Source organism: Xenopus laevis, chromosome 8S (genome assembly GCF_017654675.1).
Source record: "Xenopus laevis strain J_2021 chromosome 8S, Xenopus_laevis_v10.1, whole genome shotgun sequence".
NCBI lineage: Eukaryota > Metazoa > Chordata > Amphibia > Anura > Pipidae > Xenopus > Xenopus laevis.
In genome coordinates, this window is record NC_054386.1 from 9,634,547 (window position 1) to 9,657,500 (window position 22,954).

General features: G+C 39.6%; 1 protein-coding gene across 1 annotated transcript in view; it reads left to right on the forward strand.

Annotated features, from left to right (window-relative positions):
- Positions 1-15,222: 15,222 nt before the first annotated feature.
- LOC108699763 (titin homolog) overlaps positions 15,223-22,954 on the forward strand; it is a 38,042-nt gene continuing 30,310 nt past the window's right edge. Inside the window, exon 1 of the mRNA XM_018232306.2 lies at positions 15,223-15,422. The gene's annotated coding sequence lies outside the window, so the exon portion shown is untranslated. The remainder of the gene's footprint in view (positions 15,423-22,954) is intronic.

Below are 22,954 nucleotides of genomic sequence, written 5' to 3' on the forward strand. Positions count from 1 at the left end.
CCTCCCTACTTTCCCATAAATTCTATATACCCATACCTATACTAACTATAGAGTTTAGTATCACAATAGCCTTTGATATTATGTCTGTCCAAAAAATTATCCAAGTCCCTCTTATAGTCATTAACTGAATCAGCATCACAACATCACCCGGCAGTGCATTCCCCAACCTCACTGTCCTGACTGTGAAGAACCCTCTACGTTGCTTCAAATGAAAGTTCTTTTCTTCTAGTCTGAAGGGGAGGCCTCTGGTACGGTGATCCACTTTATGGGTAAAAAGGTCCCCTGCTATTTGTCTATAATGTCCTCTAATGTACTTGTAAAGTCTAATCATGTCCCCTCGCAAGCGCCTTTTTTCCAGAGAAAACAACCCCAACCTGGAATGGGATGGAAGACTTAAATTATGAGGGGAGACTGTCAAGGTTGGGAGTGCCAGTTTTGTTGGGAGCAGTAGGGGGTGGTGAAGGCTTTCTTTTCATAGACCAAATTCAATATGTTCAAGTATGGGCAACATGTTGCATCAGGAAGTCAAAGAAGTCTAGATCATCTGAAATCAATCAAGGCCCAGGACCATTGGGATTTATGAGGGGTAATTCATTTATTTACCTCTGTATTTGCCAGGCTACTACTTAATCTTCCTTGATTCTTTGAGGCCTGGCCTGGTACTAAGAGATGGACAAAATCTATATGTTGTGCCAATATTCATCCAGGTGTGCATTAAGGAGTTCGATATTGGAATATCTTTTAAATCACAATTCTATGACCATGTGTCAACGGTGTGTTTATTTAGTTCTAAATCAATATAATATATATATTATACTTTCTCATCACTTCAAATGTTAAAACATATATATCGTATCTATCTGCGCTGGCACAATCTGCACAAATGACTTTCTGCAGCCGGTGCATCTCCTTCAGCGCTGATCTCAGTGTTTCTGATCACTTTACTTTGGCTTAAAAGTCCTAAAGCTATTTCAGTAGTTTGCAAAACAATCAATATTCTGACAATGATGCCTCAAATGCATTCTTATCTTCCCAGCTCAGAAAAAAAAAAGCTTGCTGTAGTTTGGTTACACTAAATGCCCATCACAGTTTTAGAGAGAAACATTGATGTATTATTTCTGCAGTGACATATGACTCTTACTCTCCAAGCTATGGGATCACTTGGATGCAGTATATTTATGGAAGGCCTTGAATCATTTGGGCATCATCCAGTGCTGTACCATTTGCTGCGGTAGAAACCAACAAGGAGGGTTTTTGCATATGCATTAAGCCTCCCTCCACTTTCCTGCAAAGCAGTATCATATTCTCTTACTGAGGTCTAGCCAGCACCGTATCTGCTTCTGCTGTGTTTGTGTTCTTGATCCTCCAGCAAAGGGCAACTCTCATCGCTCTGTAGGAGAGCCAAAGGAATCCCTCAAGATGTGTGACTGCTTCCATCTGTTTCTGCCTAACTGGCAGGGATCTCCAGCCAGTGGTGGGAATCTTTTAATATACTACCAGAATGTCAATTTGTTTATTTAACTGTATTCACATCAGTCAGCCTATTCTTTTACATGTATCCCCTGCTGCTTTTAGGGTGTGGCTGTGCCAGTGCTTTTTGTGTTCAAGATTCATAGATATTAGCCAAAGTCATATGTATGACATTGTATCTGAAAATAGGGTTTAATGTCTGCTCAATCTAAATTTTGGTTAGCTTCTAACATTGTGCTATAATGGATAGATGCACAGTTTTGTTCTAGTAGTTGTGTTGCTTGTGAGCTGACCAACCAGTGCAGAACATAAACATTCCAAGGTGAAACGTGTCAGGCATCAAAGCTGAGAACATTTCTTGAAAGCTTCTTCTTGACGGCTTCTCACTGTATTAGTATTGCTGGGAAACTCAAGTAAAGCCCACGAGTATCACTTGATTAGCCCTTGAAGTTTACCACTGGAGGGGCAGGGTGTGTCGTGCAGGTTATCCACATCCAATTTTGATCAGATAAGTCCAACATTCAGATGTGTCATTGTCAATCTATTTATGCATTTCTTACATACGGTGATTTTTATCCTGCAGGAGCTTGACTTATTTGCACGTAAGCTGTAAACCCTTTGGCTCCTATGGGTTTTATTAACTCTGCACAAACAGGATGAAGCCCACTGGTATTTAGCATGGAGCAAATGAAATGATTGTTACGTTTGTCAGGAAAGTTTTTGCTTGGAATTGTGCACAATGATGCAGCATTTGTGCAATTGTGAACACAGATGATGCACTAGTGCCAGTTTTACGGGTCTTCTTGGAAGTGGATTTACGGTATTCAGGGGCAGCTGAACAAAAGGTGTCCAAACTTTATTTATTATGATGCACAGATATACTCTGAGTTCATTCTCAGCTCGGAACCAGTAAAGCATATTTTATGGCTTTATTAGTACAAATTTCATTTTATTTGGGACAGTATTCATTTTAGGCAAGAGGGAGCATTTGCCTTTTTCCTCACAGATATTGTGTTGTACACAATTATATTTTTTAGTATATGCATCAGAAATGCGCAATTCAGCTATTGCTGAATTGTAGAATCTCAGCATCCCTACAAACGGGCGTTATATTTCCGAGGTTTATCAAAGGTCGAAGTGAAGATTCAAATTAAAAAAAATCTAATTTCAAGCTATTTTTTGTGCACTTCGACTAGGAAATAGTCCAAATCTGATTCGAAAATTCAAATATCGAATATACTGTCTCTTTAAAAATTAGACTTTGACCATTCACAATCTAAAACCTGCCGAATTGATGTTTTAGCCTACGGGGGACCTCCTAGAACCTATTTGGAGTCAATTGGTGGACCTTTAAAAAAACATTTTTTTTTTTGTGAAAAAACTCAAATCTAATTCGATTTGAGTTTGCAGGTCGATCCTATTCACCCGAATTTAAAAAAAATGTGCATCTTTTAATGAATTTTGATTGGTCTTTTTTTTCGAATTTCGAGCTTATGGGAGTTTATGGGAGTTTTTAGAAACTCCCATAAACTCGAAATTCGACCCTTAATAAATCTGCCCCTTAATAGGCTGGTTTTGCCTCCAATAAGGATTAATTATATCTTAGATTGGATCAAGTACAAGCTACTGTTCTATTTCTAGTATAGGTAAATCTAGAAACAACTGGACTTGCTGAGTAATCATTGAAGACGTTTCACTTCTCATCTGAGCAGCTTCTTCAGTTCAACTGACTGGTGTGGGAAGTTCTCTGCATATAAAGTCTTCCACTAATCCAAACACAACGGCAATTCCAAGAGGTGAAATCTGAAATTCACAGAGGTGTAGATTCTGTGTAGTTACTGTGATAGGATTATCCAATGTGTTATACAACTCCTAGATACAGGTGTTACTTGTGAGAGTTACATGAATGGATGTGTGAAGTGTTCTGAAACCGCCGGGGTACAGATGTGAGAACAGCATTGTATGTAGCAGACAGGTGGTGTCAAAGGCCCCCGCCTCTGTCCAGGGATGGTTTCTCCACCTTGACATGAATCACCTCTTTCACGCCTCGTTCAAACCAGCGGTCTTCTTCATCTAAGATTTGGACATTGTTATCTTCAAAGGAGTGTCCCTTGTCTTTTAGGTGTAGAAAGACAGCTGAGTTTTGCCCTGTAGAGTTCCCCCTCCTGTGCTGAGCAATTCGCTTGGTGAACAGTTGTTTTGTCTCCCCAGTGTATAGATCAGTGCACTCCTCGCTACACTGGACTGCGTATACCACATTGTTTTGTTTTTCTTTTGCTGTTGGATCCTTTGGGTGTACCAGTTTTTGTCTCAGTGTGTTGTTAGGTTTGAAAAACACAGGGACGTGGTGTTTGTTGAAAATCCTCCTGAGTTTCTTTCTTTGTCAAAACAGCAGCAACCAAGCCCAACAGGAACACCAATAGAAATAACCGCCCGGAGACACATAGTAGGCTAAACATAGTCATCCCATATGAAGTTGGAGTGTCGGAGAAACTCAGGAGGATTTTCAACAAACACCACGTCCCTGTGTTTTTCAAACCTAGCAACATAGATTTGTTTAATTATTTGCTGCCTTGTTCTGACTCTCTTCGGCTTCCAAATGGGGGTCACTGACCAAATCTAAAAACAAATGCTCTGTAAGCATGCCAGTCTTTTATTCAAATCAATGCATGGTTGCTGGGGTAATTTGGAACCTAGCAACCGATTGCTGAAATTGCAAACTAAAGAACCGGTAAATAAAGAGTTAAATAATTAAAATACAAATTGAAGACCAATTGCAAATTGTCTCAGAATATCACTTTCACACATACACACACACTATAGCTACTCGTAACTAACTACTTTCTATGTGTCTATGGGGCAGATTAACTAACGGGCGGATTTTCACCAGCGTCAGCTTCGCACCCCTTGCATTACTTTGCCAGGCGCAAATGCGCTACGAATACGCTAATTCACTAAAATTCGAAGTCTCGTCCCGGGTGTCGAGCGTAGGCGACTTTTTGCTAGCGTTACTTCGGCAGTGTGAGCATTTCATAGCGAAGATGCACTAGCATTCATTTGTGCCTAGCGAAACTTCACTAGTGATCTTGCGCGTAGGTACATTTGCATACGGCAGGAAATTTAAAGTTGTATGGACGTCTTTATTATAAATGTTGGTGCAAATGCTTGAAGTTACCACTTTTTATTACAAATGTCCCTACACATGAGCCCACTGTAAAATTAATGTTCGATATGTTATAAAATGTGTGGAGAAAACCGGTTACCAAAAAAAAGTCTAAGTTAGGACTTTTGCAGCCAATCCTGCTTAAAAAAAAGAAAAGTCGCCAGCGTTTTTTTAACTTTAATGCATTTTCAGCTCATAAGATTTGATGTAAGTGAGGTCTGAGGTGGCAAAGTCAACTCTGGCAAAAGAGGTGAAGTTCGTTGAAATCCGCTGTTTACTGAATTTGCGGAGAAGCGTCCTTTGGCCGGAGCGAAAATACGGCTGGCGTTAGGGTCCAAAACTGAGCTAGCGACAGTCTGGTTCGCTAGTGAATTGGCGCTCAGTGGCGGAACTACCGGGGGAGCAGGGGGTGCGAGCGGGCCAGGGCCCGCACCCCCTCAGGGCCCCCCGGCAGCGCCGCACGCCACTGAAATCACCCCCGCAGCGCGCCGTACGGAGGGGGCGGGGCCCGGCTGCGCATCACACACCAGGGCCCGCCCCCCTCTAGGAACGATGCTGTTGGCGCTTGTGCCCGTTAGTAAAGAGTTGTCCCAGCAGGTGGCAACGCTAGCGAATTGTTGCTAGCAGTTGCCACTTCACTCTTTAGTAAATCTGCCCCTATGTCTTTCTAATTTTCTAACTTTCTAATGGAGGTCCCTTTAGCCCTCTGTTTAATTTACATTGCTTTCAATACACTGGGTGCCAAACAATAGTTTTAAATAAGTGTTAGAGGAGTATAGATATTTTGTATCTTTAATATCCTGGGACATTCACCTTTTCTGGTCAGGATTGCTTGAAACATGCCAGTCCTTTATGGAATTTCTAATGAATGCAATGAAAAGAGGTAAGGATTTTTTTGATACAGTATTTTAAGGTAAAAAGCCCAGGAATCATCCTTTTTTGGCCTAACAATGAGGACCCAGCACAGAGAATTAGGATTCTGAAGAATGGAGCAATTCCACAACTGCAGTGTAAATTCCTTTTTAAAAAAATAAATAAATAAAAAACATGAACCATGTCAGACTAGCATGCAAAGAAATAAGAAATGAAAGTTCTCGCAGTTGCTGCAGTGACAATCAGGGCTGCCATGTGCCCTCTGGTCCCGTGATCTGCGCCTTCACTTTGCGGAAGATGAAAAGTTCAGCCAGACCCCGGACATAAATGAGTACTAAGAGATGATCTTTTGTGCCCCTTTGTGCTCTTGCACTTATATACTTGTGTTCAGGGCCATAGTAAATTGCCCTTCTACTTGATTTAAACTACTAGAGTTAAGAAATTAAACTGAACAAAATACACTGGCATATCGGGTGGCACTTTTGTAGTGGTGCCAAGGGCTTTTCCGCAGAGAGCACTTTCATGGCTGAGAGCCCTTGTTAAACAGGACATTTGGATCATAACAATCGTCTAGTGTTTCTACAGAACGGAAAAAGCCTTGCCGATGCCCATACTGGCACAGTGGAGATGCCCCTGATACGCCTGCCTAGGAGTCCTGTCTATGAAGTGGTATTCTGAATGGTTTCTTTTGCTGAACGATAGCAAAATGGTGACTAATAGTAATTCAGCAAGTTTCAGTAGGCATTTCTAACAAATACAAAAAAATTAAATTTTTTTTATTTTCTCCTTGTTGTATACTATGTAGAGTAAGGTATCCATTTTGTTCTGATGGACTGAAATAAAATAAACCTGCATCCCATATCTGCTCCCTTTCCTTACCATTAAAGGGATACTGTCATGGGAAAAAAATGTTTTCAAAATGAATCAGTTAATAGTGCTGCTCCAGCAGAATTCTGCACTGAAATCCATTTCTCAAAAGAGCAAACAGATTTTTTTATATTCAATTTTGAAATCTGACATGGGGCTAGACATATTGTCAATTTCCCAGCTGCCCCAAGTCATGTGACTTGTGCTCTGATAAACTTCAATCACTCTTTACTGCTGTACTGCAAGTTGGAGTGATATCACCCCCCTCCTTTCCCCCCCCAGCAGCCAAACAAAAGAACAATGGGAAGTAACCAGATGACAGCTCCCTAAAACAAGATAACAGATGCCTGGTAGATCTAAGAACAACACTCAATAGTTAAAACCCATGTCCCACTGAGACACATTCAGTTACATTGAGAAGGAAAAACAGCAGCCTGCCAGAAAGCATTTCTCTCCTAAAGTGCAGGCACAAGTCACATGACCAGGGGCAGCTGGGAGATTGACAAAATGCCTAGCCCCATGTCAGATTTAAAAATTAAATATAAAAAAATCTGTTTGCTTTTTTGAGAAATGGATTTCAGTGCAGAATTCTGCTGGAGCAGCACTATTAACTGATTCATTTTGAAAAAAGACAGTATCCCTTTAACATAAGCATGACACTTCCAGTACCTCCCTTCTTCACTAGCCTTTAGCTGAGTGTAGGAGTAAATGCAAAAAATGTGTTTCTGATGAAAAGTATTGCTGCGTTTAACCAAAAATTGGAATCCTTCATTATATCAGTTTTATTAGCACAATTTCCATACACTTATGTCCGATACATGCAGTTGCAGTTGCACAGTTTTGGTGCAGTCAGTTGTGGGAAAAATCTCATTCATTAAAGGTACTATGTCTAAATGCACTCCACTCCACTTGCACTTCCACATAGTTGTGTTAGGCACCACTAGTTCTGTCTTGCGTCTCTTATGAATCTTGCTCAGTGCACCTATTGATGCAGGGGAACCGGGAGCTGGAGCACTTCTGGAGTTGGCAGTAGTTCTAAGGTGCCTAGAGCAGCCTGGTCAGTAGACGCAATGAACCTGCAACTAAAGAATCAGGGCTAGGCAGAATAAACACCTGCTGAAGGTCCAAATGATGGGGGGGGTGAACAGGTACCTTTTGAAGGGTCTTCTGCCTATCCTTAGTCCGGGTTCCCTTGCTCCCTCTTCTCACAGAGCCCCCCTCCCATGTGATATCACCATGTATGCGCACAACCAAGGAGAGCGAGATACCTAGGGTGCCTGCTCGGCTTGGCCCTCCCCCTTCGCAGAAGTCATTTTGACAGCAATGAAATGATCCCAACAATGAACATTTTCAATGCAACTTCAGACAAGAATTTTAATACATCAGCACCTCATGACCTCAATTATGCTGGAATTATGGGAGGGAAATGCTGCATTGTCGGTAAAAAAAACATGGTAAATTTCACTTTGTACACTGCACCCTGTACTTTGTACCAGGGAGAAACAATACAAATAGTGAAGCTGTTCTATTCAATAAGAAGCATTGATCAAAGGAACTAAAACCTATAAGAAGATAATGGACCTTACTATCACTGAAGTACAGAAGGACCAGAGTTTTCACTAGGATGTTCTATCCTTGGACCACCCCTTGTTTAGGCCATCTTGTGTCCAAAATGGGCAGCCATTGATTCTCATTGGTCATACACAAGGACTGAATACACTCCTTGTACAAGACCATGATGTCACCAGAGAGGGATGACAAAGCCTCATGGAAGTCCTGATGAAGAATCTCAGGGTTGTATATTTTCCCTGTCATTAAATTGCTCTGTATCTGGGCTGACCCAGCAGCCCTATGAATAAAGTGTCTAATATATAAAGCAATAGTTTATGGTTCTCTAGTTTTCCATTGAAGGAACACTACACTGCATATATTATTTTGTGTCCATCTTTTATCCAGACAATGTTATCAAGGAAAATTATTTTCTTTTTTGTGCCAGGAAGAAATAGCAATCAAGAGTGTACTTTTAAGTGCAGAGGAAATATAACAAAGTTTCATGACTATATAAAAACACGAGGCCGAAGACCAAGTGTTTTTATACAGGTCATGGAACTCCGAGGTAACTTCTAATATCCTCATATTTTACAACTGTGGGTACTTTATTTATTATAATACACACGTTTCAGTGAGTCATGTGACAAGAATGACATCACTACTCACCGTTTATAACTGATGACATCAGTACTCATCGTTTATAAGGATATAATTTACAAGATATTCATGGCTTTTGTGTATTATATATAAATATACATTTTGTTCACTGGCTGGATCCAGCTCACTCCTGCTTTTTTAACTTTCCCATGCCAGGACACACTTATAGGGGTGTTTCACCTTTAACTTAAATTTTAAGTATGATGTAGAAAGTGATATTCTGAGCCAATGTGAAATAGTTCTTCATGTTTTATTATTTGTGTTTTTTTATTTATTTGCCAGCTCTCCAGTTTGCAATTTCAGCAATCTGGTTGCTAGGGTCCAAATGACCATGGACTGATGGGAATTGGAGACTGGAATATAAATAAAAAAGATGAGTAATAAACAATATCAATAACAATACATTTGTAGCATTTATTTTTTAGCAGGGGACCCTCGCCCCCATTTGAAAGCTCAAAAGAAAGCAAATAATTCAAAAACTATTTAAAAAGTGATGGCCAACTGAAAAGTTGCTTAGAATTAATCATTTGATGGCAACTGAAAATTTGACTTCAAGGTGAACCACCTCTTTAACAATATGCTGTATTTTTACATGGCTGGATGTAAATCATGGCAGGAGGAGAATATGTGGTAAATGAATTTGTGTTTTATCAGTTTTGGACGGGCCCAGCAGAACACCAGTGATCTTTAATAAAATAGTAGCATTGGCCTCTTTAGCGACTAAAACAGACAGCTATTGAAGTTTCCAGCCTCTTCTATAACTTTACAATGTTCCCTGAGGTCGGCATAGGGGTCCCACCATCTGTCCCAAGTTCATTGAAGCCTGTGGATGAGGTTTAACTGCCCCTCTGACATATAACTGTATATCATTGCCAACTAACAAGACATTTGTAAGATCAGTCTATGTCAACAATTTTGTTTTTATAAAAAAATAGTATATGTGTTAATTAGACCATCATTTATGTTATTTATATTTTGCTTACGAAACGCGGCAAGCGTGCTTGGGAATGAATGTTCTGCTCTAATTTTTAAATGAAGACTTAATAAATTATGGATTTTAAAGTCTGCTGGTGCTCCGTTTTCTAATACATTATTTATGTTATGATTCCCTAGCCCTGCTCTGGCTTATAGAGTAACAAAGATCTTGTAGGTCTTGGCTGGCAACGATAATGTCAATAAATCAGGAAGGATATAGGACTTGATTTGAGAAAATGTAGAACTTGATGGGCAAACCCCTTCAATTCCAAATACTATTTGGGTTTATAACTTGACAATGCATAAGATTTATTTGTATGGTATTTTGTTTTAATCAGAATATCCCTTAAAACAATTCCAAACAATTTCAAAGTCGTAGCACTTTTTACCAAACACATGCTAAAAATGATTAACCACTGCAAATCTGCACCAAGCATGAGGTAGAGAGTCTCCTTCTCTGATTCCAAGCCTTGAGCTTAAGGTCATTCTTGAGTTTGAATCTTGGTGTTACTTGCTGGTCGGCTTGAAATACTTACAGTTCACCTTTGTGTCATGTACAGTACCTTGCAGGCATATTAAGGTGACAGTCTGTCAATGAGGATATTGTATTGAGGCAAGAAAAACAGGGCTATCCGGCACTCCACAGGGCCACAGGGCCAAACAATTATGTTAAAAATGGATATTTATTAGTCTCCGTGCATACCTCCCAACATATAGGAAACAGAAAGAGGGACAAAAAGATTTGGCACGCATAGTACGGGGAATTTTTTTTGGCCACGTCCATTTTTGTGGCCACACCCCCTAATTACATGTTCATTTTACATAATTTGTCAGATTATGAAAGTTTGAACACATTTTTGTGTTTTTTATATGTTATTGCAGTTTTGCAAATTAAGGTGAATTGACCTTTAAGGTGTGAGTCTTTGTTCTTATCTTATCAAACTGTTAGAAAAGTATGTTAAGTATTTATTCTGCCATGACCCAATTAAGTTAGAAACTTTGTATCTGTTTTTGGCTGTTCAGTGCAGCAGATCAAAGAGAAACTCTGGACTTATCAGTACAAATCCGTGACAGGGGGGTTGAGCTGTCAAAAGCGGGACTGTCCCACTCAAAACGGGACAGTTGGGAGGTATGTCAATGGACCCAATAAATATCCATTTTTTAACATATTTGTTTGGCCTTGTGGATTCCTCTGAGTGCTGTATAGCCCTGTTTTTCTTGCTGTTCATTTCGGTTTGCCGCTCCCTGAAGCTGAGGGTCTGATGCAGCTAAACCACACGGTCAACTTGGTGAGCTATTTACATTGATATTCTGGAGCACCTTCTTTTTCCTGTTGCTGTGATATTGTATTGCGCCCACAAATGTGCTAACAAGCCACCACCTTAGTCCGTGGAGCATGAGATTTCAGATAATGTTTTTCTTATTATGTGTCCAAAGGTAGCAGGTGGATAATCTTGTCAATTTCTGAACCCATCTGAATGTGGAAGGTTGACTTTCATTGGTTTCTCAAAGCAGACATAGGTGTACCTGGTCCAGCTTGGCCTGATTGGACTGTGGTTTTGACATCCTGCTGCACCACCTTTGACAAATGAGCTTTACAGTAATAAAGGAGCTTGTCAAAGGTCACAAGAATGGAATTTGGTTCCAAAGTGGAAATACCAGTGGATGACCTTTGGCTTCAAATGATCATTATCATTTACCCAAAAAAAAGTCTGTTTTCTAAAGAATACCTAATTTGAATATATACCACTTCATCATGTACACAATCCTGACTGGCTTCATCGGCAATATGAATTTAACCCGATTTAATTAGTTCTGGGCAAAAAGGGCAGAGATTTCCCATGCAACAACCTTCTCTTTTAATATTAAGAAAATACTTACTGTATCGTTGAATCTCTCAGACTTACTAAATGAATGTGGCAACGTGCCTCTACATGAAAAATAAAACCAGATTAGTATCAGAGCAAATGATAACGTTTATCGGTTCCCTCAAAGGGCTTGTTCATCTTTGAGATAACTTTTAGTATGATGTAGAGATTGATATTTTGAGACAATTTGCAATTTGTTTTTATTATTGAACAGTTTTGAGTTATTTAAAAAATTCAATTTGCATCTTAACCAATCTGGTAACTAGGGTCCAAATTACCCTAGCAACCATGCGTTGATTTGAATAAGAGACTGGAATATGAATAGGATAGGGCCTGAATAGAAGGATCAGTTATAAAAAGTAACACTAACAATACATTTGTAGCCTTAAAGAGCATTTGTTTTTTTAGAAGCGTCAGCAACGCCCATTTGAAAGCTGCAAATAACTATAAAACTATAAAAATAAATAATTAAACCCAATTGAAAAGTTGCTTCGAATTGGCCGTTCTATAACATAATAACATGTTCCTTAAAGGTGAACCTTTAAGTTTTCTTTTTGCTGTAGCATTGTGCAAGATGTAAAGCTAGCACATAATCCATCTCTAAAACAGTGGGACTCTGCAATATTCTTGCAATCACACCCAAGAGCTTTTATGCATGTGAATCATTAAGCAACGTAGAGGTGTTAGACCTGGTTGTCTGCCGCTTTAGGATTTTTAGAACAAAAGCATTCGGTTACACACCTAAGTATGCTGACATTTTCTTGCAATACTTTAAAAGTTTAATGATACTGCTGGGACCGGAAATGTTTTTGATAGCCTTGGCCTGGGTGTTAGAGCTCATTGGCACAGTCCTCTGCACTTCTTATTTTAAGCTACAAATGAAAATCTGCCGTGTTTTAGAGCGTCTCCTGGCATGGTTAATTCTCAATAGGCATCGGCCAACTTATGTGACAACATTTGTGATTTGAAAAACTTGCAGTGGTTTGCAGTATGCAGACTGATGCCAAAAAAGGGTGCAAGAAATGAATTTAAAAGAACTGTAAACAATTAAAACTAAACAGGAAAGCCCTGGAGTTACAGTATAAGCGCAGGGGCTGCATGACAAGGGATCAGAATGATCAGCAGACAAATTATACTGGTCTAAGTTAGAGATGGGCAGAATCACATGTAGCTGTGTTTAGGTGAGAAGGAATCCTGTCATCGGAAAACATGTTTTTTTCAAAACACATCAGTTAATAGTGCTACTCCAGCAGAATTCTGCATTGAAATCCATTTCTCAAAAGAGCAAACAGATTTTTTTATATTCAATTTTTGACATTTTGTCAATTTCCCAGCTGCCCCTGGTCATGTGACTTGTGCCTGCACTTTAGGAGAGAAATGCTTTCTGGCAGGCTGCTGTTTTTCCTTCTCAATGTAACTGAATGTGTCTCAGTGGGACATGGGTTTTTACTATTGAGTGTTGTTCTTAGATGTACCAGGCAGCTGTTATCTTGTGTTAGGGAGCGGTTATCTGGTTACCTTCCCAGTGTTCTTTTGTTTGGCTGCTGGGGGGAGGGAAAGGAGGGGGGGTGATATCACTCCAACTTGCAGTACAGCAGTAAAGAGTGATTGAAATCACATGACTTGGGGCAGCTGGGAAATTGACAATATGTCTAGCCCCATGTCAGATTTCAAAATTGAATATTAAAACATCAGTTTGCTCTTTTGAGAAATGGATTTCAGTGCAGAATTCTGCTGAAGCAGCACTTTTAACTGATTAATTTTGAAAAAAAATGTTTCCCCTTGACAGTATCCGTTTAAGGCAGGAGAGTCAGAGAGGTATGTGATGTCAGGGGAAGAAGCAGTTCACTTCCTTATTATGTGAACAAGTACCATTTTGCAAAATGTCTTTATCTTTTCATATTATGTACAGGTATGGGACCTGTTATCCAGAATGCTCGGGACCTGGGGTTTTCCGGATAACAGATCTTTCTGTAGTTTGGGTCTTCATACCTTAAGTCTACTAGAAATTCATTTAAACATTAAATTAACCCAATAGGCTGGTTTTGCCTCCAATAAGGATTAATTATATCTTAGTTTGGATCAAGTACAAGCTACTGTTTTATTATTACATAGAAAAAGGAAATCATTTAAAAAAAATGTGGATTATTTGGATAAAATGGAGTTTATAGGAGCCATTCCGTAATTCTGAGCTTTCTGGATATCGGGTTTCCGGATAAGGGATCCTTATGTCTGGATTGTATTCATCTATGTTAAATGAATAATGTCAAATGCTTGATCCAGGGAATGTTTCCAATCATCATTGGGGTCAGGAAGGAAATGTACATATGATATTATATTTTAAGTTTTATTTGTCACAGCAGCGGTAGGACCTTGTCAGAGTACTGCACAGGTAAGTTTAGAAGAGGGAGAAAGGAGGTTCTCTCCTGTGACTGCGCTGTGGGTTGATTGATACAGACACACTTGTGCTAGGGGACAGCCTGCTTGGATTTCCTAACATTGACACACTGCAGATGCAGGGCTGCTGAACTTCTCCCATGTTGGCGGCACAGCATGGTATCAATCTCTTGTTTTAGAATATTGCCTTGGGTTAAGCTGGCAAGATCCTATTTATTTGATAAAATGTGAATAAATGCTATGGCCATTTTATACCCATCTCTGTCTCCTGGTTTCATTAAGGTATATAGTAATGGGGTTCAGTGGGATAGTTCAAGATGAAGGGTCAAATTGAGGTGTCCCCTTGTCATGCAAAATGTTTTTTCCAAAGCATTTTTTGTGTGACTTTTATAGCAAACGAAGCTTTAAAAGTCTGGCTTTCTATCCAGCCCCAGCAGCAATCATCTGGTCCAATCACCCCTCCATTAAGAATCCTCCAGTGCAGAGAACCTGAAAAATCTATTTTTAAAGTTTTAAGTCCCTATCTCTTTTGTTTCAGTCTGGCAGCTCAGTAATTCAGGTGCAGACTCTAAACTGTCAGAATTTTGCAACATTTAGTTGATCCATTTCTCAGCAGCATCTCTGGAGTATTAGCAACTATTGTGTCAAGTCTAACAGCTGCCTTTAATGAAAACTCAGGAATTCTGCTCATCAGGGACAAAGATAACACATGTATCAACTAAATGTATCAATTTGGAACAGTTTAGAGGGTCGGCGACCCCCCTTCCCAGAGCTGCTTGAGAAGGTGAAAAATTAGACTTTAATATTAGAAGAACTGTCACACATAGTAAATAGAAAGTAATTGTAAAAAGTCTATTTCTGGGGAACAATCGGAAACCAACTGAACTGAAAAAAGTGTTGTAAGGTTTACAACCTCTTTAAGGCATGGAGACCCAAATTATGGAAAGACTCCTTTACCAGGTCCAGTGTGTTCTTGGTAACAGATCCAATACCTATAATGTACAGTAAGTGCTGGGGTCTCAAGAATCATTATCCCCCTCCATGTATTTGGCAACAGGAAAAGTTGATGGTTGGGCATCTCTCCCTTGCACCTTTCTTACCTTTTCTTGCATTCTCAAACAGATACTTGGTCAGTATTACTGTAAACCTATAGACTATATAACCTGATTATCTTCTGTTCAGTGTTTACTATGATACAGTAGAGAATGATTGTGACACATCCAACCCTAGGGCCAGACTGGCACAGAAATATTTTTGTTACACTCCCTCGTTTTCCCTGGGACTTCTCCAGGCACAGCTCCTCTACTCCACCCCCAGTTGCGTATTGGTGCTTGAGGAAGAGAACAGACCAGCCTGCACTTGGGAGGGGGATAAAAAGAGAAAGTAAAGTGACACATGCATTTGTTAGAAGTTCTAACTAAGCAGCCAGTGCTGGGAAGTAACCTGATGTGCTGGACAGAGAGGAGTTTACATTGTGATTAGGTGCCAGCTGATGGGATCAGTGTGTGACGCTGGACATTTGGAAAAGCCCACTGCAAATGCCAAATGAAGCAGATCATCCTTTATTGATCTACTGAGCTGCTTTGCATGAAATTCATTTGGTAAGTGTCATTTGACATTTTCCAGAACTAACTAATACACATAACTGGCATTTATGATAACAAGCACAAAAAATAGGCAAGAATGTTTTTTTTGTTTTTTTTTAAAGTGTAAATATTTTGTGCAGTGAGGCCAGTGCCTTACCCGGTACCTGAAGGGGCCACAGGCTGGTCAAACTGTCCTGGGTTTGTATGGCAGCCAGTGGATTTCTTAGTCTAATATGCCATGCGTTTGCTTTTTTCTTCTATAAGATGATCTTATTGCAGATGTATGCATACTACGGTACGTTTAAAGCAAGAATGCAAAATGTAGTTTGGATTTGTGCCATGAATGAAGTGCTGGAAATTTGCTGCAGGTGGTTCAAGAGACGAGACAGGGATTGGTGGCCTCTTGTTACACCCCCTGCCTTGATTATCCGAAATACATGGATGGTAGTAAATTTGTCCCCTGCTTAATAGGTGTGGAAGATTCAGGCTTGCTGTTTAGATTGCAAGCTTATGTGAGCAAGACTCTGTGGCATGAATACATTATTTCTGCGCATTTATATTTTGGCAATTGATTTTCCTGATTACTGTACATCTATGTGGGCTAATACAAAAATAGTTTTTTAAATAGTTTTTTAAAAACAGACCTTAATATGTTTGAAACTATCACTCTTTGGATTGATTTTTCACTGTCATTTAGGGGCAGATTTATCAAGGATCGAATCTGCAAAATGCCCCTAAAGTTTTACTTACCCCTCGGTGCAGATTCAAGCATCGGAGTTCACAGGCGTCATCTTCTTCTCTTCGGCCGAAACTCATGAAAATTGTCAAAGATTACGGAAGCGGCTGAAGATGGCGCCTGTGAACTCCAATGTCTGAATCTGCACCGAGGGGTAAGTAAAACGTTAGGGGCATTTGCCCGGGGTAACACTTAGGGGCCCATTTACTAAGGGTCGAAGTGAATTTTCAAATTCAAAAACTTTGAATTTCGAAGGTAATTTTTGGGTACTACGACCATCAAATAGGCCAAAATTCGATTCAAATTGAAAAAACCTCACAAATTCGACCATTTGTAAATCGAAGTACTGTCTCTTTAAAAAACTTCGACTTCGACACCTTAAACCTGCCGAATTGCTGTTTAGCCTATGGGGGACCTCCTAGAACCTCTCTGAGTGTTTGACTAAGTTTTTAGAAGTCAAAGTTTTTTTTGTACGATCCTTCGAATCGTTCGAACGATTTTTACTTCACACGAAAACGGCCATTTTCGATTGAAAAAATACTTCAACTATCGAAGTATCAAATTTGAAGGTCGAATTTCGAAGTTTTTTAACTTTGAAATTCAACCCTTAGTGAATGTGCCCCTTAGACTGGGGGGAGGAGGGAGGGGGGTCTATGTAGGGTAGAGTTTTCGTAAGTTTAGGATTGAATTCTCCTTTAAGATGTTTGAAACGATCACTCTTTGGATTGGTTTTCACTAGGGAAGCACCGAATCCACTATATGGGATTCGGCTGAATACCGAACTGAATCCGAATCCTAATTTGCATATGCAAATTATGAGCAGGAAAGGAAAAAGTGGGAAAAAATCTTCTTTTATGATCAAAGGTAACGTGATTTCCCTACCGCCCTTAATTTGCATATGTAAATTAGGATTTGGTTCGGCCAGGCACAAGGTTTCAGGCTGAATCCGAATCCTGCTGAAAAAGGCCGAATCCCGAACTGTATCCTGGATTTGGTGCATCCATAATTTTCACTGACATTTACTGTAGTTCTGATTCTGCAGATATCAGTGTCAGCATTTGACTTGGGGTGCAGCAAAATGGATGCAAACTTGTCCGCGCTAATTTCCATATGTAAATTCCATAAATTCTTGTGCCAAGCCTAAGGTTACAACATTTTCAAAGTCAAACCCAGGGACACCGTTCTGGAATCAGAAACATGAAGCAAACGTTTTTATTCTGCCATGCCTACTTTTTGACAGAAAGTAAATATGTTAGCATTTACATTTGCCATGGACAAGGCATGAAGTACCTAAACATCTATACCTCCACCCACATGAGGTCCATAATGACACATAATTAGCATAAGTTTTTACTTATAACATTGCTTGTGGCAAGCAGGAGTACATCATATTTTGAGGAGGGGGGTTTTGCTGAAATTCTTAGAAAAACACTCTATTTACAATGAAACAGCATGCCATTGAACACCAAGGGGCAGATTTATCAAGGGCCGAATTTCGAGTTTATGGGAGCTTCTAAAAACTCCCATAAACTCGAAATTCGACAAAAAAAGCAACCAATCGAAATTTATTAAAAAGTGTAAAAAAAAATTAAATTCGGGTGAACCTGCAAACTCAAATCAAAAAAAGAAAAAATGTGATTTGCAAAGTCCCCCAAACGACTCGAAATTGATCAAAAATGACGGATTTTTCAGAATTTATTAAACCCCGAATCTGAAAATCCGGCATCTCAGACCTGTCGAGGTTGCATATAAGTCAATGGGAGAATGATTTTTTGATGTGCTCTGGGTTTGAAACAATACCCCAAAGTTTTCAGAGTTTTTGGGTGAAAACTCTGAAAAAAACATTACTCAGCAAGTCCAGTTGTTTTTAGATTTACCTATACTAGGGGGCAGATTCACTAAGGGTCGAATTTCGAAGTTAAAAATACTTTGAAATTCGACCCTCGAATTGAAATCCTTCGACTTCGAATATCGAAGTCGAAGGATTTAGCGCTAAACGTTCGTTCGATCGATCAAAGGATTTTTCGTTCGATCGAACGATTAAATCCTTCGAATCGAACGATTCGAACGATTTTAATCCAACGATCGAAGGAAAATCCTTCGATCAAAAAAAGGTTAGCAAACCTAACATTGACTTCGGTAGGTTTTACCTGCCGAAGTAGGGGGTCGAAGTTTTTTTTAAAGGGAAAGTACTTCGACTATCGAATGGTCGAATAGTCTAACGATTTTTCGTTCGATTCGTTCGATTTCGTTCGTATTCGAACGAATTTAACCAATTCGATGGTCGAAGTACCAAAAAAATACTTCGAAATTCGAATTTTTTTCATTCGAATCCTTCACTCGAGCTTAGTGAATCGGCCCCTAGATGTTGCTCTGTGAGTCAGCATTTTTATTTTATTGTTATTTGTTATTACTTATTTGTCTAATCAGGCTGGTAGCCTCTACCATTCATGTTCCAGTTATTCCAACCACTGTTTCTATGGTAAATTGGCCCCTAGCAACTGCATAGTTGCTTAAACTGGAGAGTTCTAAATAAAACAGTAAATTATTCAAAAAAGCAAAATAAATTAATAAACATGATATCATTGTATCCATCATACCAAAAATGTATTTAAAGTTGAATTTACCCTTTAAAGGTACAGTATACTCTATTTTTAAAATGAGTGCAATGTGCTAAACATACTTTTTACTTATTGTATTATTAGTGAAAAATCTACGGTTTTTATTATTTCTTGGGCTTAACAGGGCAAACAGGGGAATTGAAGCTGCTTCATGTTTGGTCCTTGCAAGGTAGAATTAGCATCGGACTGGGGAGGGGGTCAGGGCCCACTGGGGCTGCCACATCAGGGGCATCACACACCCCCAGGGCCCTTGCCCCCCCCCCACCACCACCCACACTGGTCCCCCGCCCGAGCTTTTCTTTTCTTTACTCCTCCTGAGCTTTGCTTTTCTGGATGTTTTTTTCATATTTTACTCTCCAAGTACCACAATAAGTTTTTGTATTGCAGTATACCTAGTGCCTTTACTGTTACTGTTAAAGTTGGCTCTCCTGGTTTACACCTGCTCTGGAGACACTGCACCTAGGGAAAAGCATATGCAATGCATAAAGATTATTCTTAAAGGGATCCTATCATCGGAAAACATGTTTTTTTCAAAATGCATCAGTTAATAGTGCTACTCCAGCAGAATTCTGCACTGAAATCCATTTCTCAAAAGAGCAAACAGATTTTTTTATATTATATTTTTTTTTTGAAATCTGACATGGGGCTAGACATTTTGTCATTTTCCCAGCTGCCCCTGCTCATGTGACTTGTGCCTGCACTTTAGGAGAGAAATGCTTTCTGGCAGGCTGATTTTTTCCTTCTCAATGTAACTGAATGTGTCTCAGTGAGACATGGGTTTTTACTATTGTGTTGTTCTTACATACCTCCCAACATTTTGGAAGTAAAAAGAGGGACAACATTTTTTTTTCTGCATGTAGCGCAGCAATTTTTGACCACACCCCTTTCTGTGGCCACACCCCCTAATTACCATGTTTGTTTTACAAAATTTGGCAGGTTATGAAAGTTTGAAAATATTTCTCCTTATCTTAACTGTGTTTTTGTGTCTCAAAATTGTTACAAAGTATCTTATTTGCACCTGTTAGCTGTTCTGGGCTCTCTGCTAAAAGCCAATTAAGTGAGAAACTTTGTTTCTTTTTCTGGCTGTTCAGTGCAGAGAAAAGAGGGACTTTCCAGTACAAATGAGGGACTGCGGGTCAAGCTGTCAAAAGAGGGACTGTCCCTCTGAAAAAGGGACAGTTGGGAGGTTTGTTCTTAGATCTACCAGGCAGCTGTTATCTTGTGTTAGGGAGCTGTTTTCTGGTTACCTTCCCATTGTTCTTTTGTTTGGCTGCTGGGGGGGGAAAGGGAGGGGGGGTGATATCACTCCAACTTGTAGTACAGCAGTAAAGAGTGATTGAAGTTTATCAGAGCACAAGTCACATGACCAGGGGCAGCTGGGAAACTGACAATATATCTAGCCCCATGTCAGATTTCAAAATTGAATATAAAAAAATCAATTTGCTCTTTTGAGAAATGGATTTCAGTGCAGAATTCTGCTGGAGCATTGATTCATTTTGAAAAAAAAGTTTTTTCCCATGACAGTATCCCTTTAAGGATGATACCTTTTTGTTTTGTAATAAAACACGCCATTTCCATATGGGACCAGAATTGTAATAATTGTAATAACTGTATCTATGTTATACAGTAACTGCAGTATCAGTTACTGATACAGACTGATTAAAGGCATAAAGACATAATTTGAATAATAATGCATATGTCTCTATAAATATACATCACCTTTACAAATCTCTAATCATTCTTTATATTGGGTATCACTTTGCTGTTCCACTCCATTTTCACGTGTTTCACTTTTGCTATCTAAAATGTACATTACCCAAACAATTTCTGCCATAAGTGTAAATAACATCCATCACTCTCATCTGGCAGGCACAGTGCTTAAAGGAGAAGGAATAGCATTTTATAATTGGGGTGCCAAAAGTTAGGCACCCCCAAGTGACTATTTTTACTTACCTGATACCACGGAGAGATCCTCTTCCTGCTTCATCGGTTTTCAAATTTCCCAGGGCTGACTTTTTTCGTTAAAGTCCAGCTTTCTGCTCTACTGCAAAAAGACCAGAAGAATCAGGAAACGGATCTCTCCATGTTGGTAGCTAGAAGAACCCTGGGCTGGTGTGGTTTTCTGCTGATAGGAGCACCGGCCCAGGGTGTCAGGTAGGTAAAAGTAGTCACTTGGGGGTGCCTAACGTTTGGCACCCCAAGTGTAAATTGCTGTTCCTTATCCTTTAAGAGTACTAATTGGCAGGGCTGAATTTGCATAGCAGGCACCCATAGGCCAACTGCCATTCCTCGTCCCTGCCCCTTCAACCTCACCTTTATTTCTGCACATGTGCAAATTTTCATCATCGGGTCCAGAGCACTAGAGATTGGCGCATGGGAAATGTAAAGAACTATAGTATCAAGTACTTCCCAAACAATGCGGATGAGGTTGGGCAGCATGCCGGCCCCTAAAAAACCTGCCACCCTAGGCCCTGGCCTTTGTGGCCATTCCACAAATCTGGGCCTGCTTATTGGCTCTTCTCTTTTATTTCCTAAATGCTCAGTCTCTTTCCAGGTATTGTTGCTTTTTCTTACACAGAATTGCAATATGCAGTGTGAGGGCCCATAAGCTGACAGCTCCATTGGGTCATAGACACTCAAGTCCAATGCTGAACTCATACCTTATTTATCACTTGTGCTCTTTTATTCTTGCATTGTAAATTCTACTGGCAGGGCATTCTGTCCTTATATACTTGTATGTCTCTCTTTATGCACCTTATTTTCCTAAATGGCTGTGGTAATTGTCACAGTAACACCATACCATAAAAGTAATTGATATAAAGGAACCTATTTTGAGGCTTAAGTTCATATTCATTATGTGCAGTGTCCAATACTACCATTACCATTGATGCATTTATGCAGTCCTCATCTGATAGGTCTCCATATTGTTGGCCCCTGGTCTAGATCTGCTTGTTTGGTGCTGTTGCCAAAAAGCAGATCTGGCTTTGTATGGACAGCTTCAAGCAATGAAGTTATTAAGAATATGACTCACTGCTTATGCTGGGGACTTTATGCCTTTAAGATTAAGATTGTTGTTTTTTTTTTAGACAAGGTTGTAGTTGTAGCCACACTATATGAGAATTCATCTAGTGTGTTGCCTTATGTCTTCTTTTACTCCAACGCTAATAGCCCATCATTTACAAATGCAATGCATACTAGTCTATTCATATTTAAGACTCCCTCCATTTATAAAACACTTTTTCTACCTCCTAGACCAGATATTTTCAGAGTTTGGGTTCAACCAGGGGTTATTTCAATTAATGGCCAATATTGCCCAAGATCCACCAGAACAGGAAGCCCATCATCAGCCCTTTCATCTGCCATTACTTTGACCTGAAGCATTACAAAACTTGGAAACCTCTACAATAAAACATTTTAATTACTTTTGTATTTATTTATTTATTTGTTTTGTTCTTTCTTTTCTTTTTCCACATTGATTTTCTTTTGGAACAAATAGTTCTTTCTTATTAAACACTTAACATTAGTGGATATTTTTATTTGATTGTCCCAAGTAGGGCATGGGTTGCAGCACAGAGCAGAAGAAGATTTGTGGGAAAATTTCTCTTCCTGGCATGGGAGCTACATACTTATTTTGCAATTCAAGTCTGTGGCAAGCATTATCTCTTCCAATATTCAAATTGAGGTGTAAGTGCTCCTCTAATAACAATGCATCCAATCTAAGAGGCACGGGTGCCACAGACAATAAATAGGAAGCCCCGACTGAGCTGGGTCCCCTGCGTTATTCTCCTTAATGGGATCCTGTCATCAGAAAACATGTTTTTTTCCAAAACACATCAGTTAATAGTGCTACTCCAGCAGAATTCTGCACTGAAATCCATTTCTCAAAAGAGCAAAGAGATTTTTTTATATTCAATTTTGAAATCTGACATGGGGCTAGACATTTTGTCAATTTCCCAGCTGCCCCTGGTCATGTGACTTGTGCCTGCACTTCAGGAGAGAAATGCTTTCTGGCAGGCTGCTGTTTTTCCTTCTCAATGTAACTGAATGTGTCTCAGTGGGACCTGGATTTTACTTTTGAGTGCTGTTCTTAGATCTACCAGGCAGTTGTTATCTTGTGTTAGGGAACTGTTATCTGGTTACCTTCCCATTGTTCTTTTGTTTGGCTGCTGGGGGGGAAAGGGAGGGGGGTG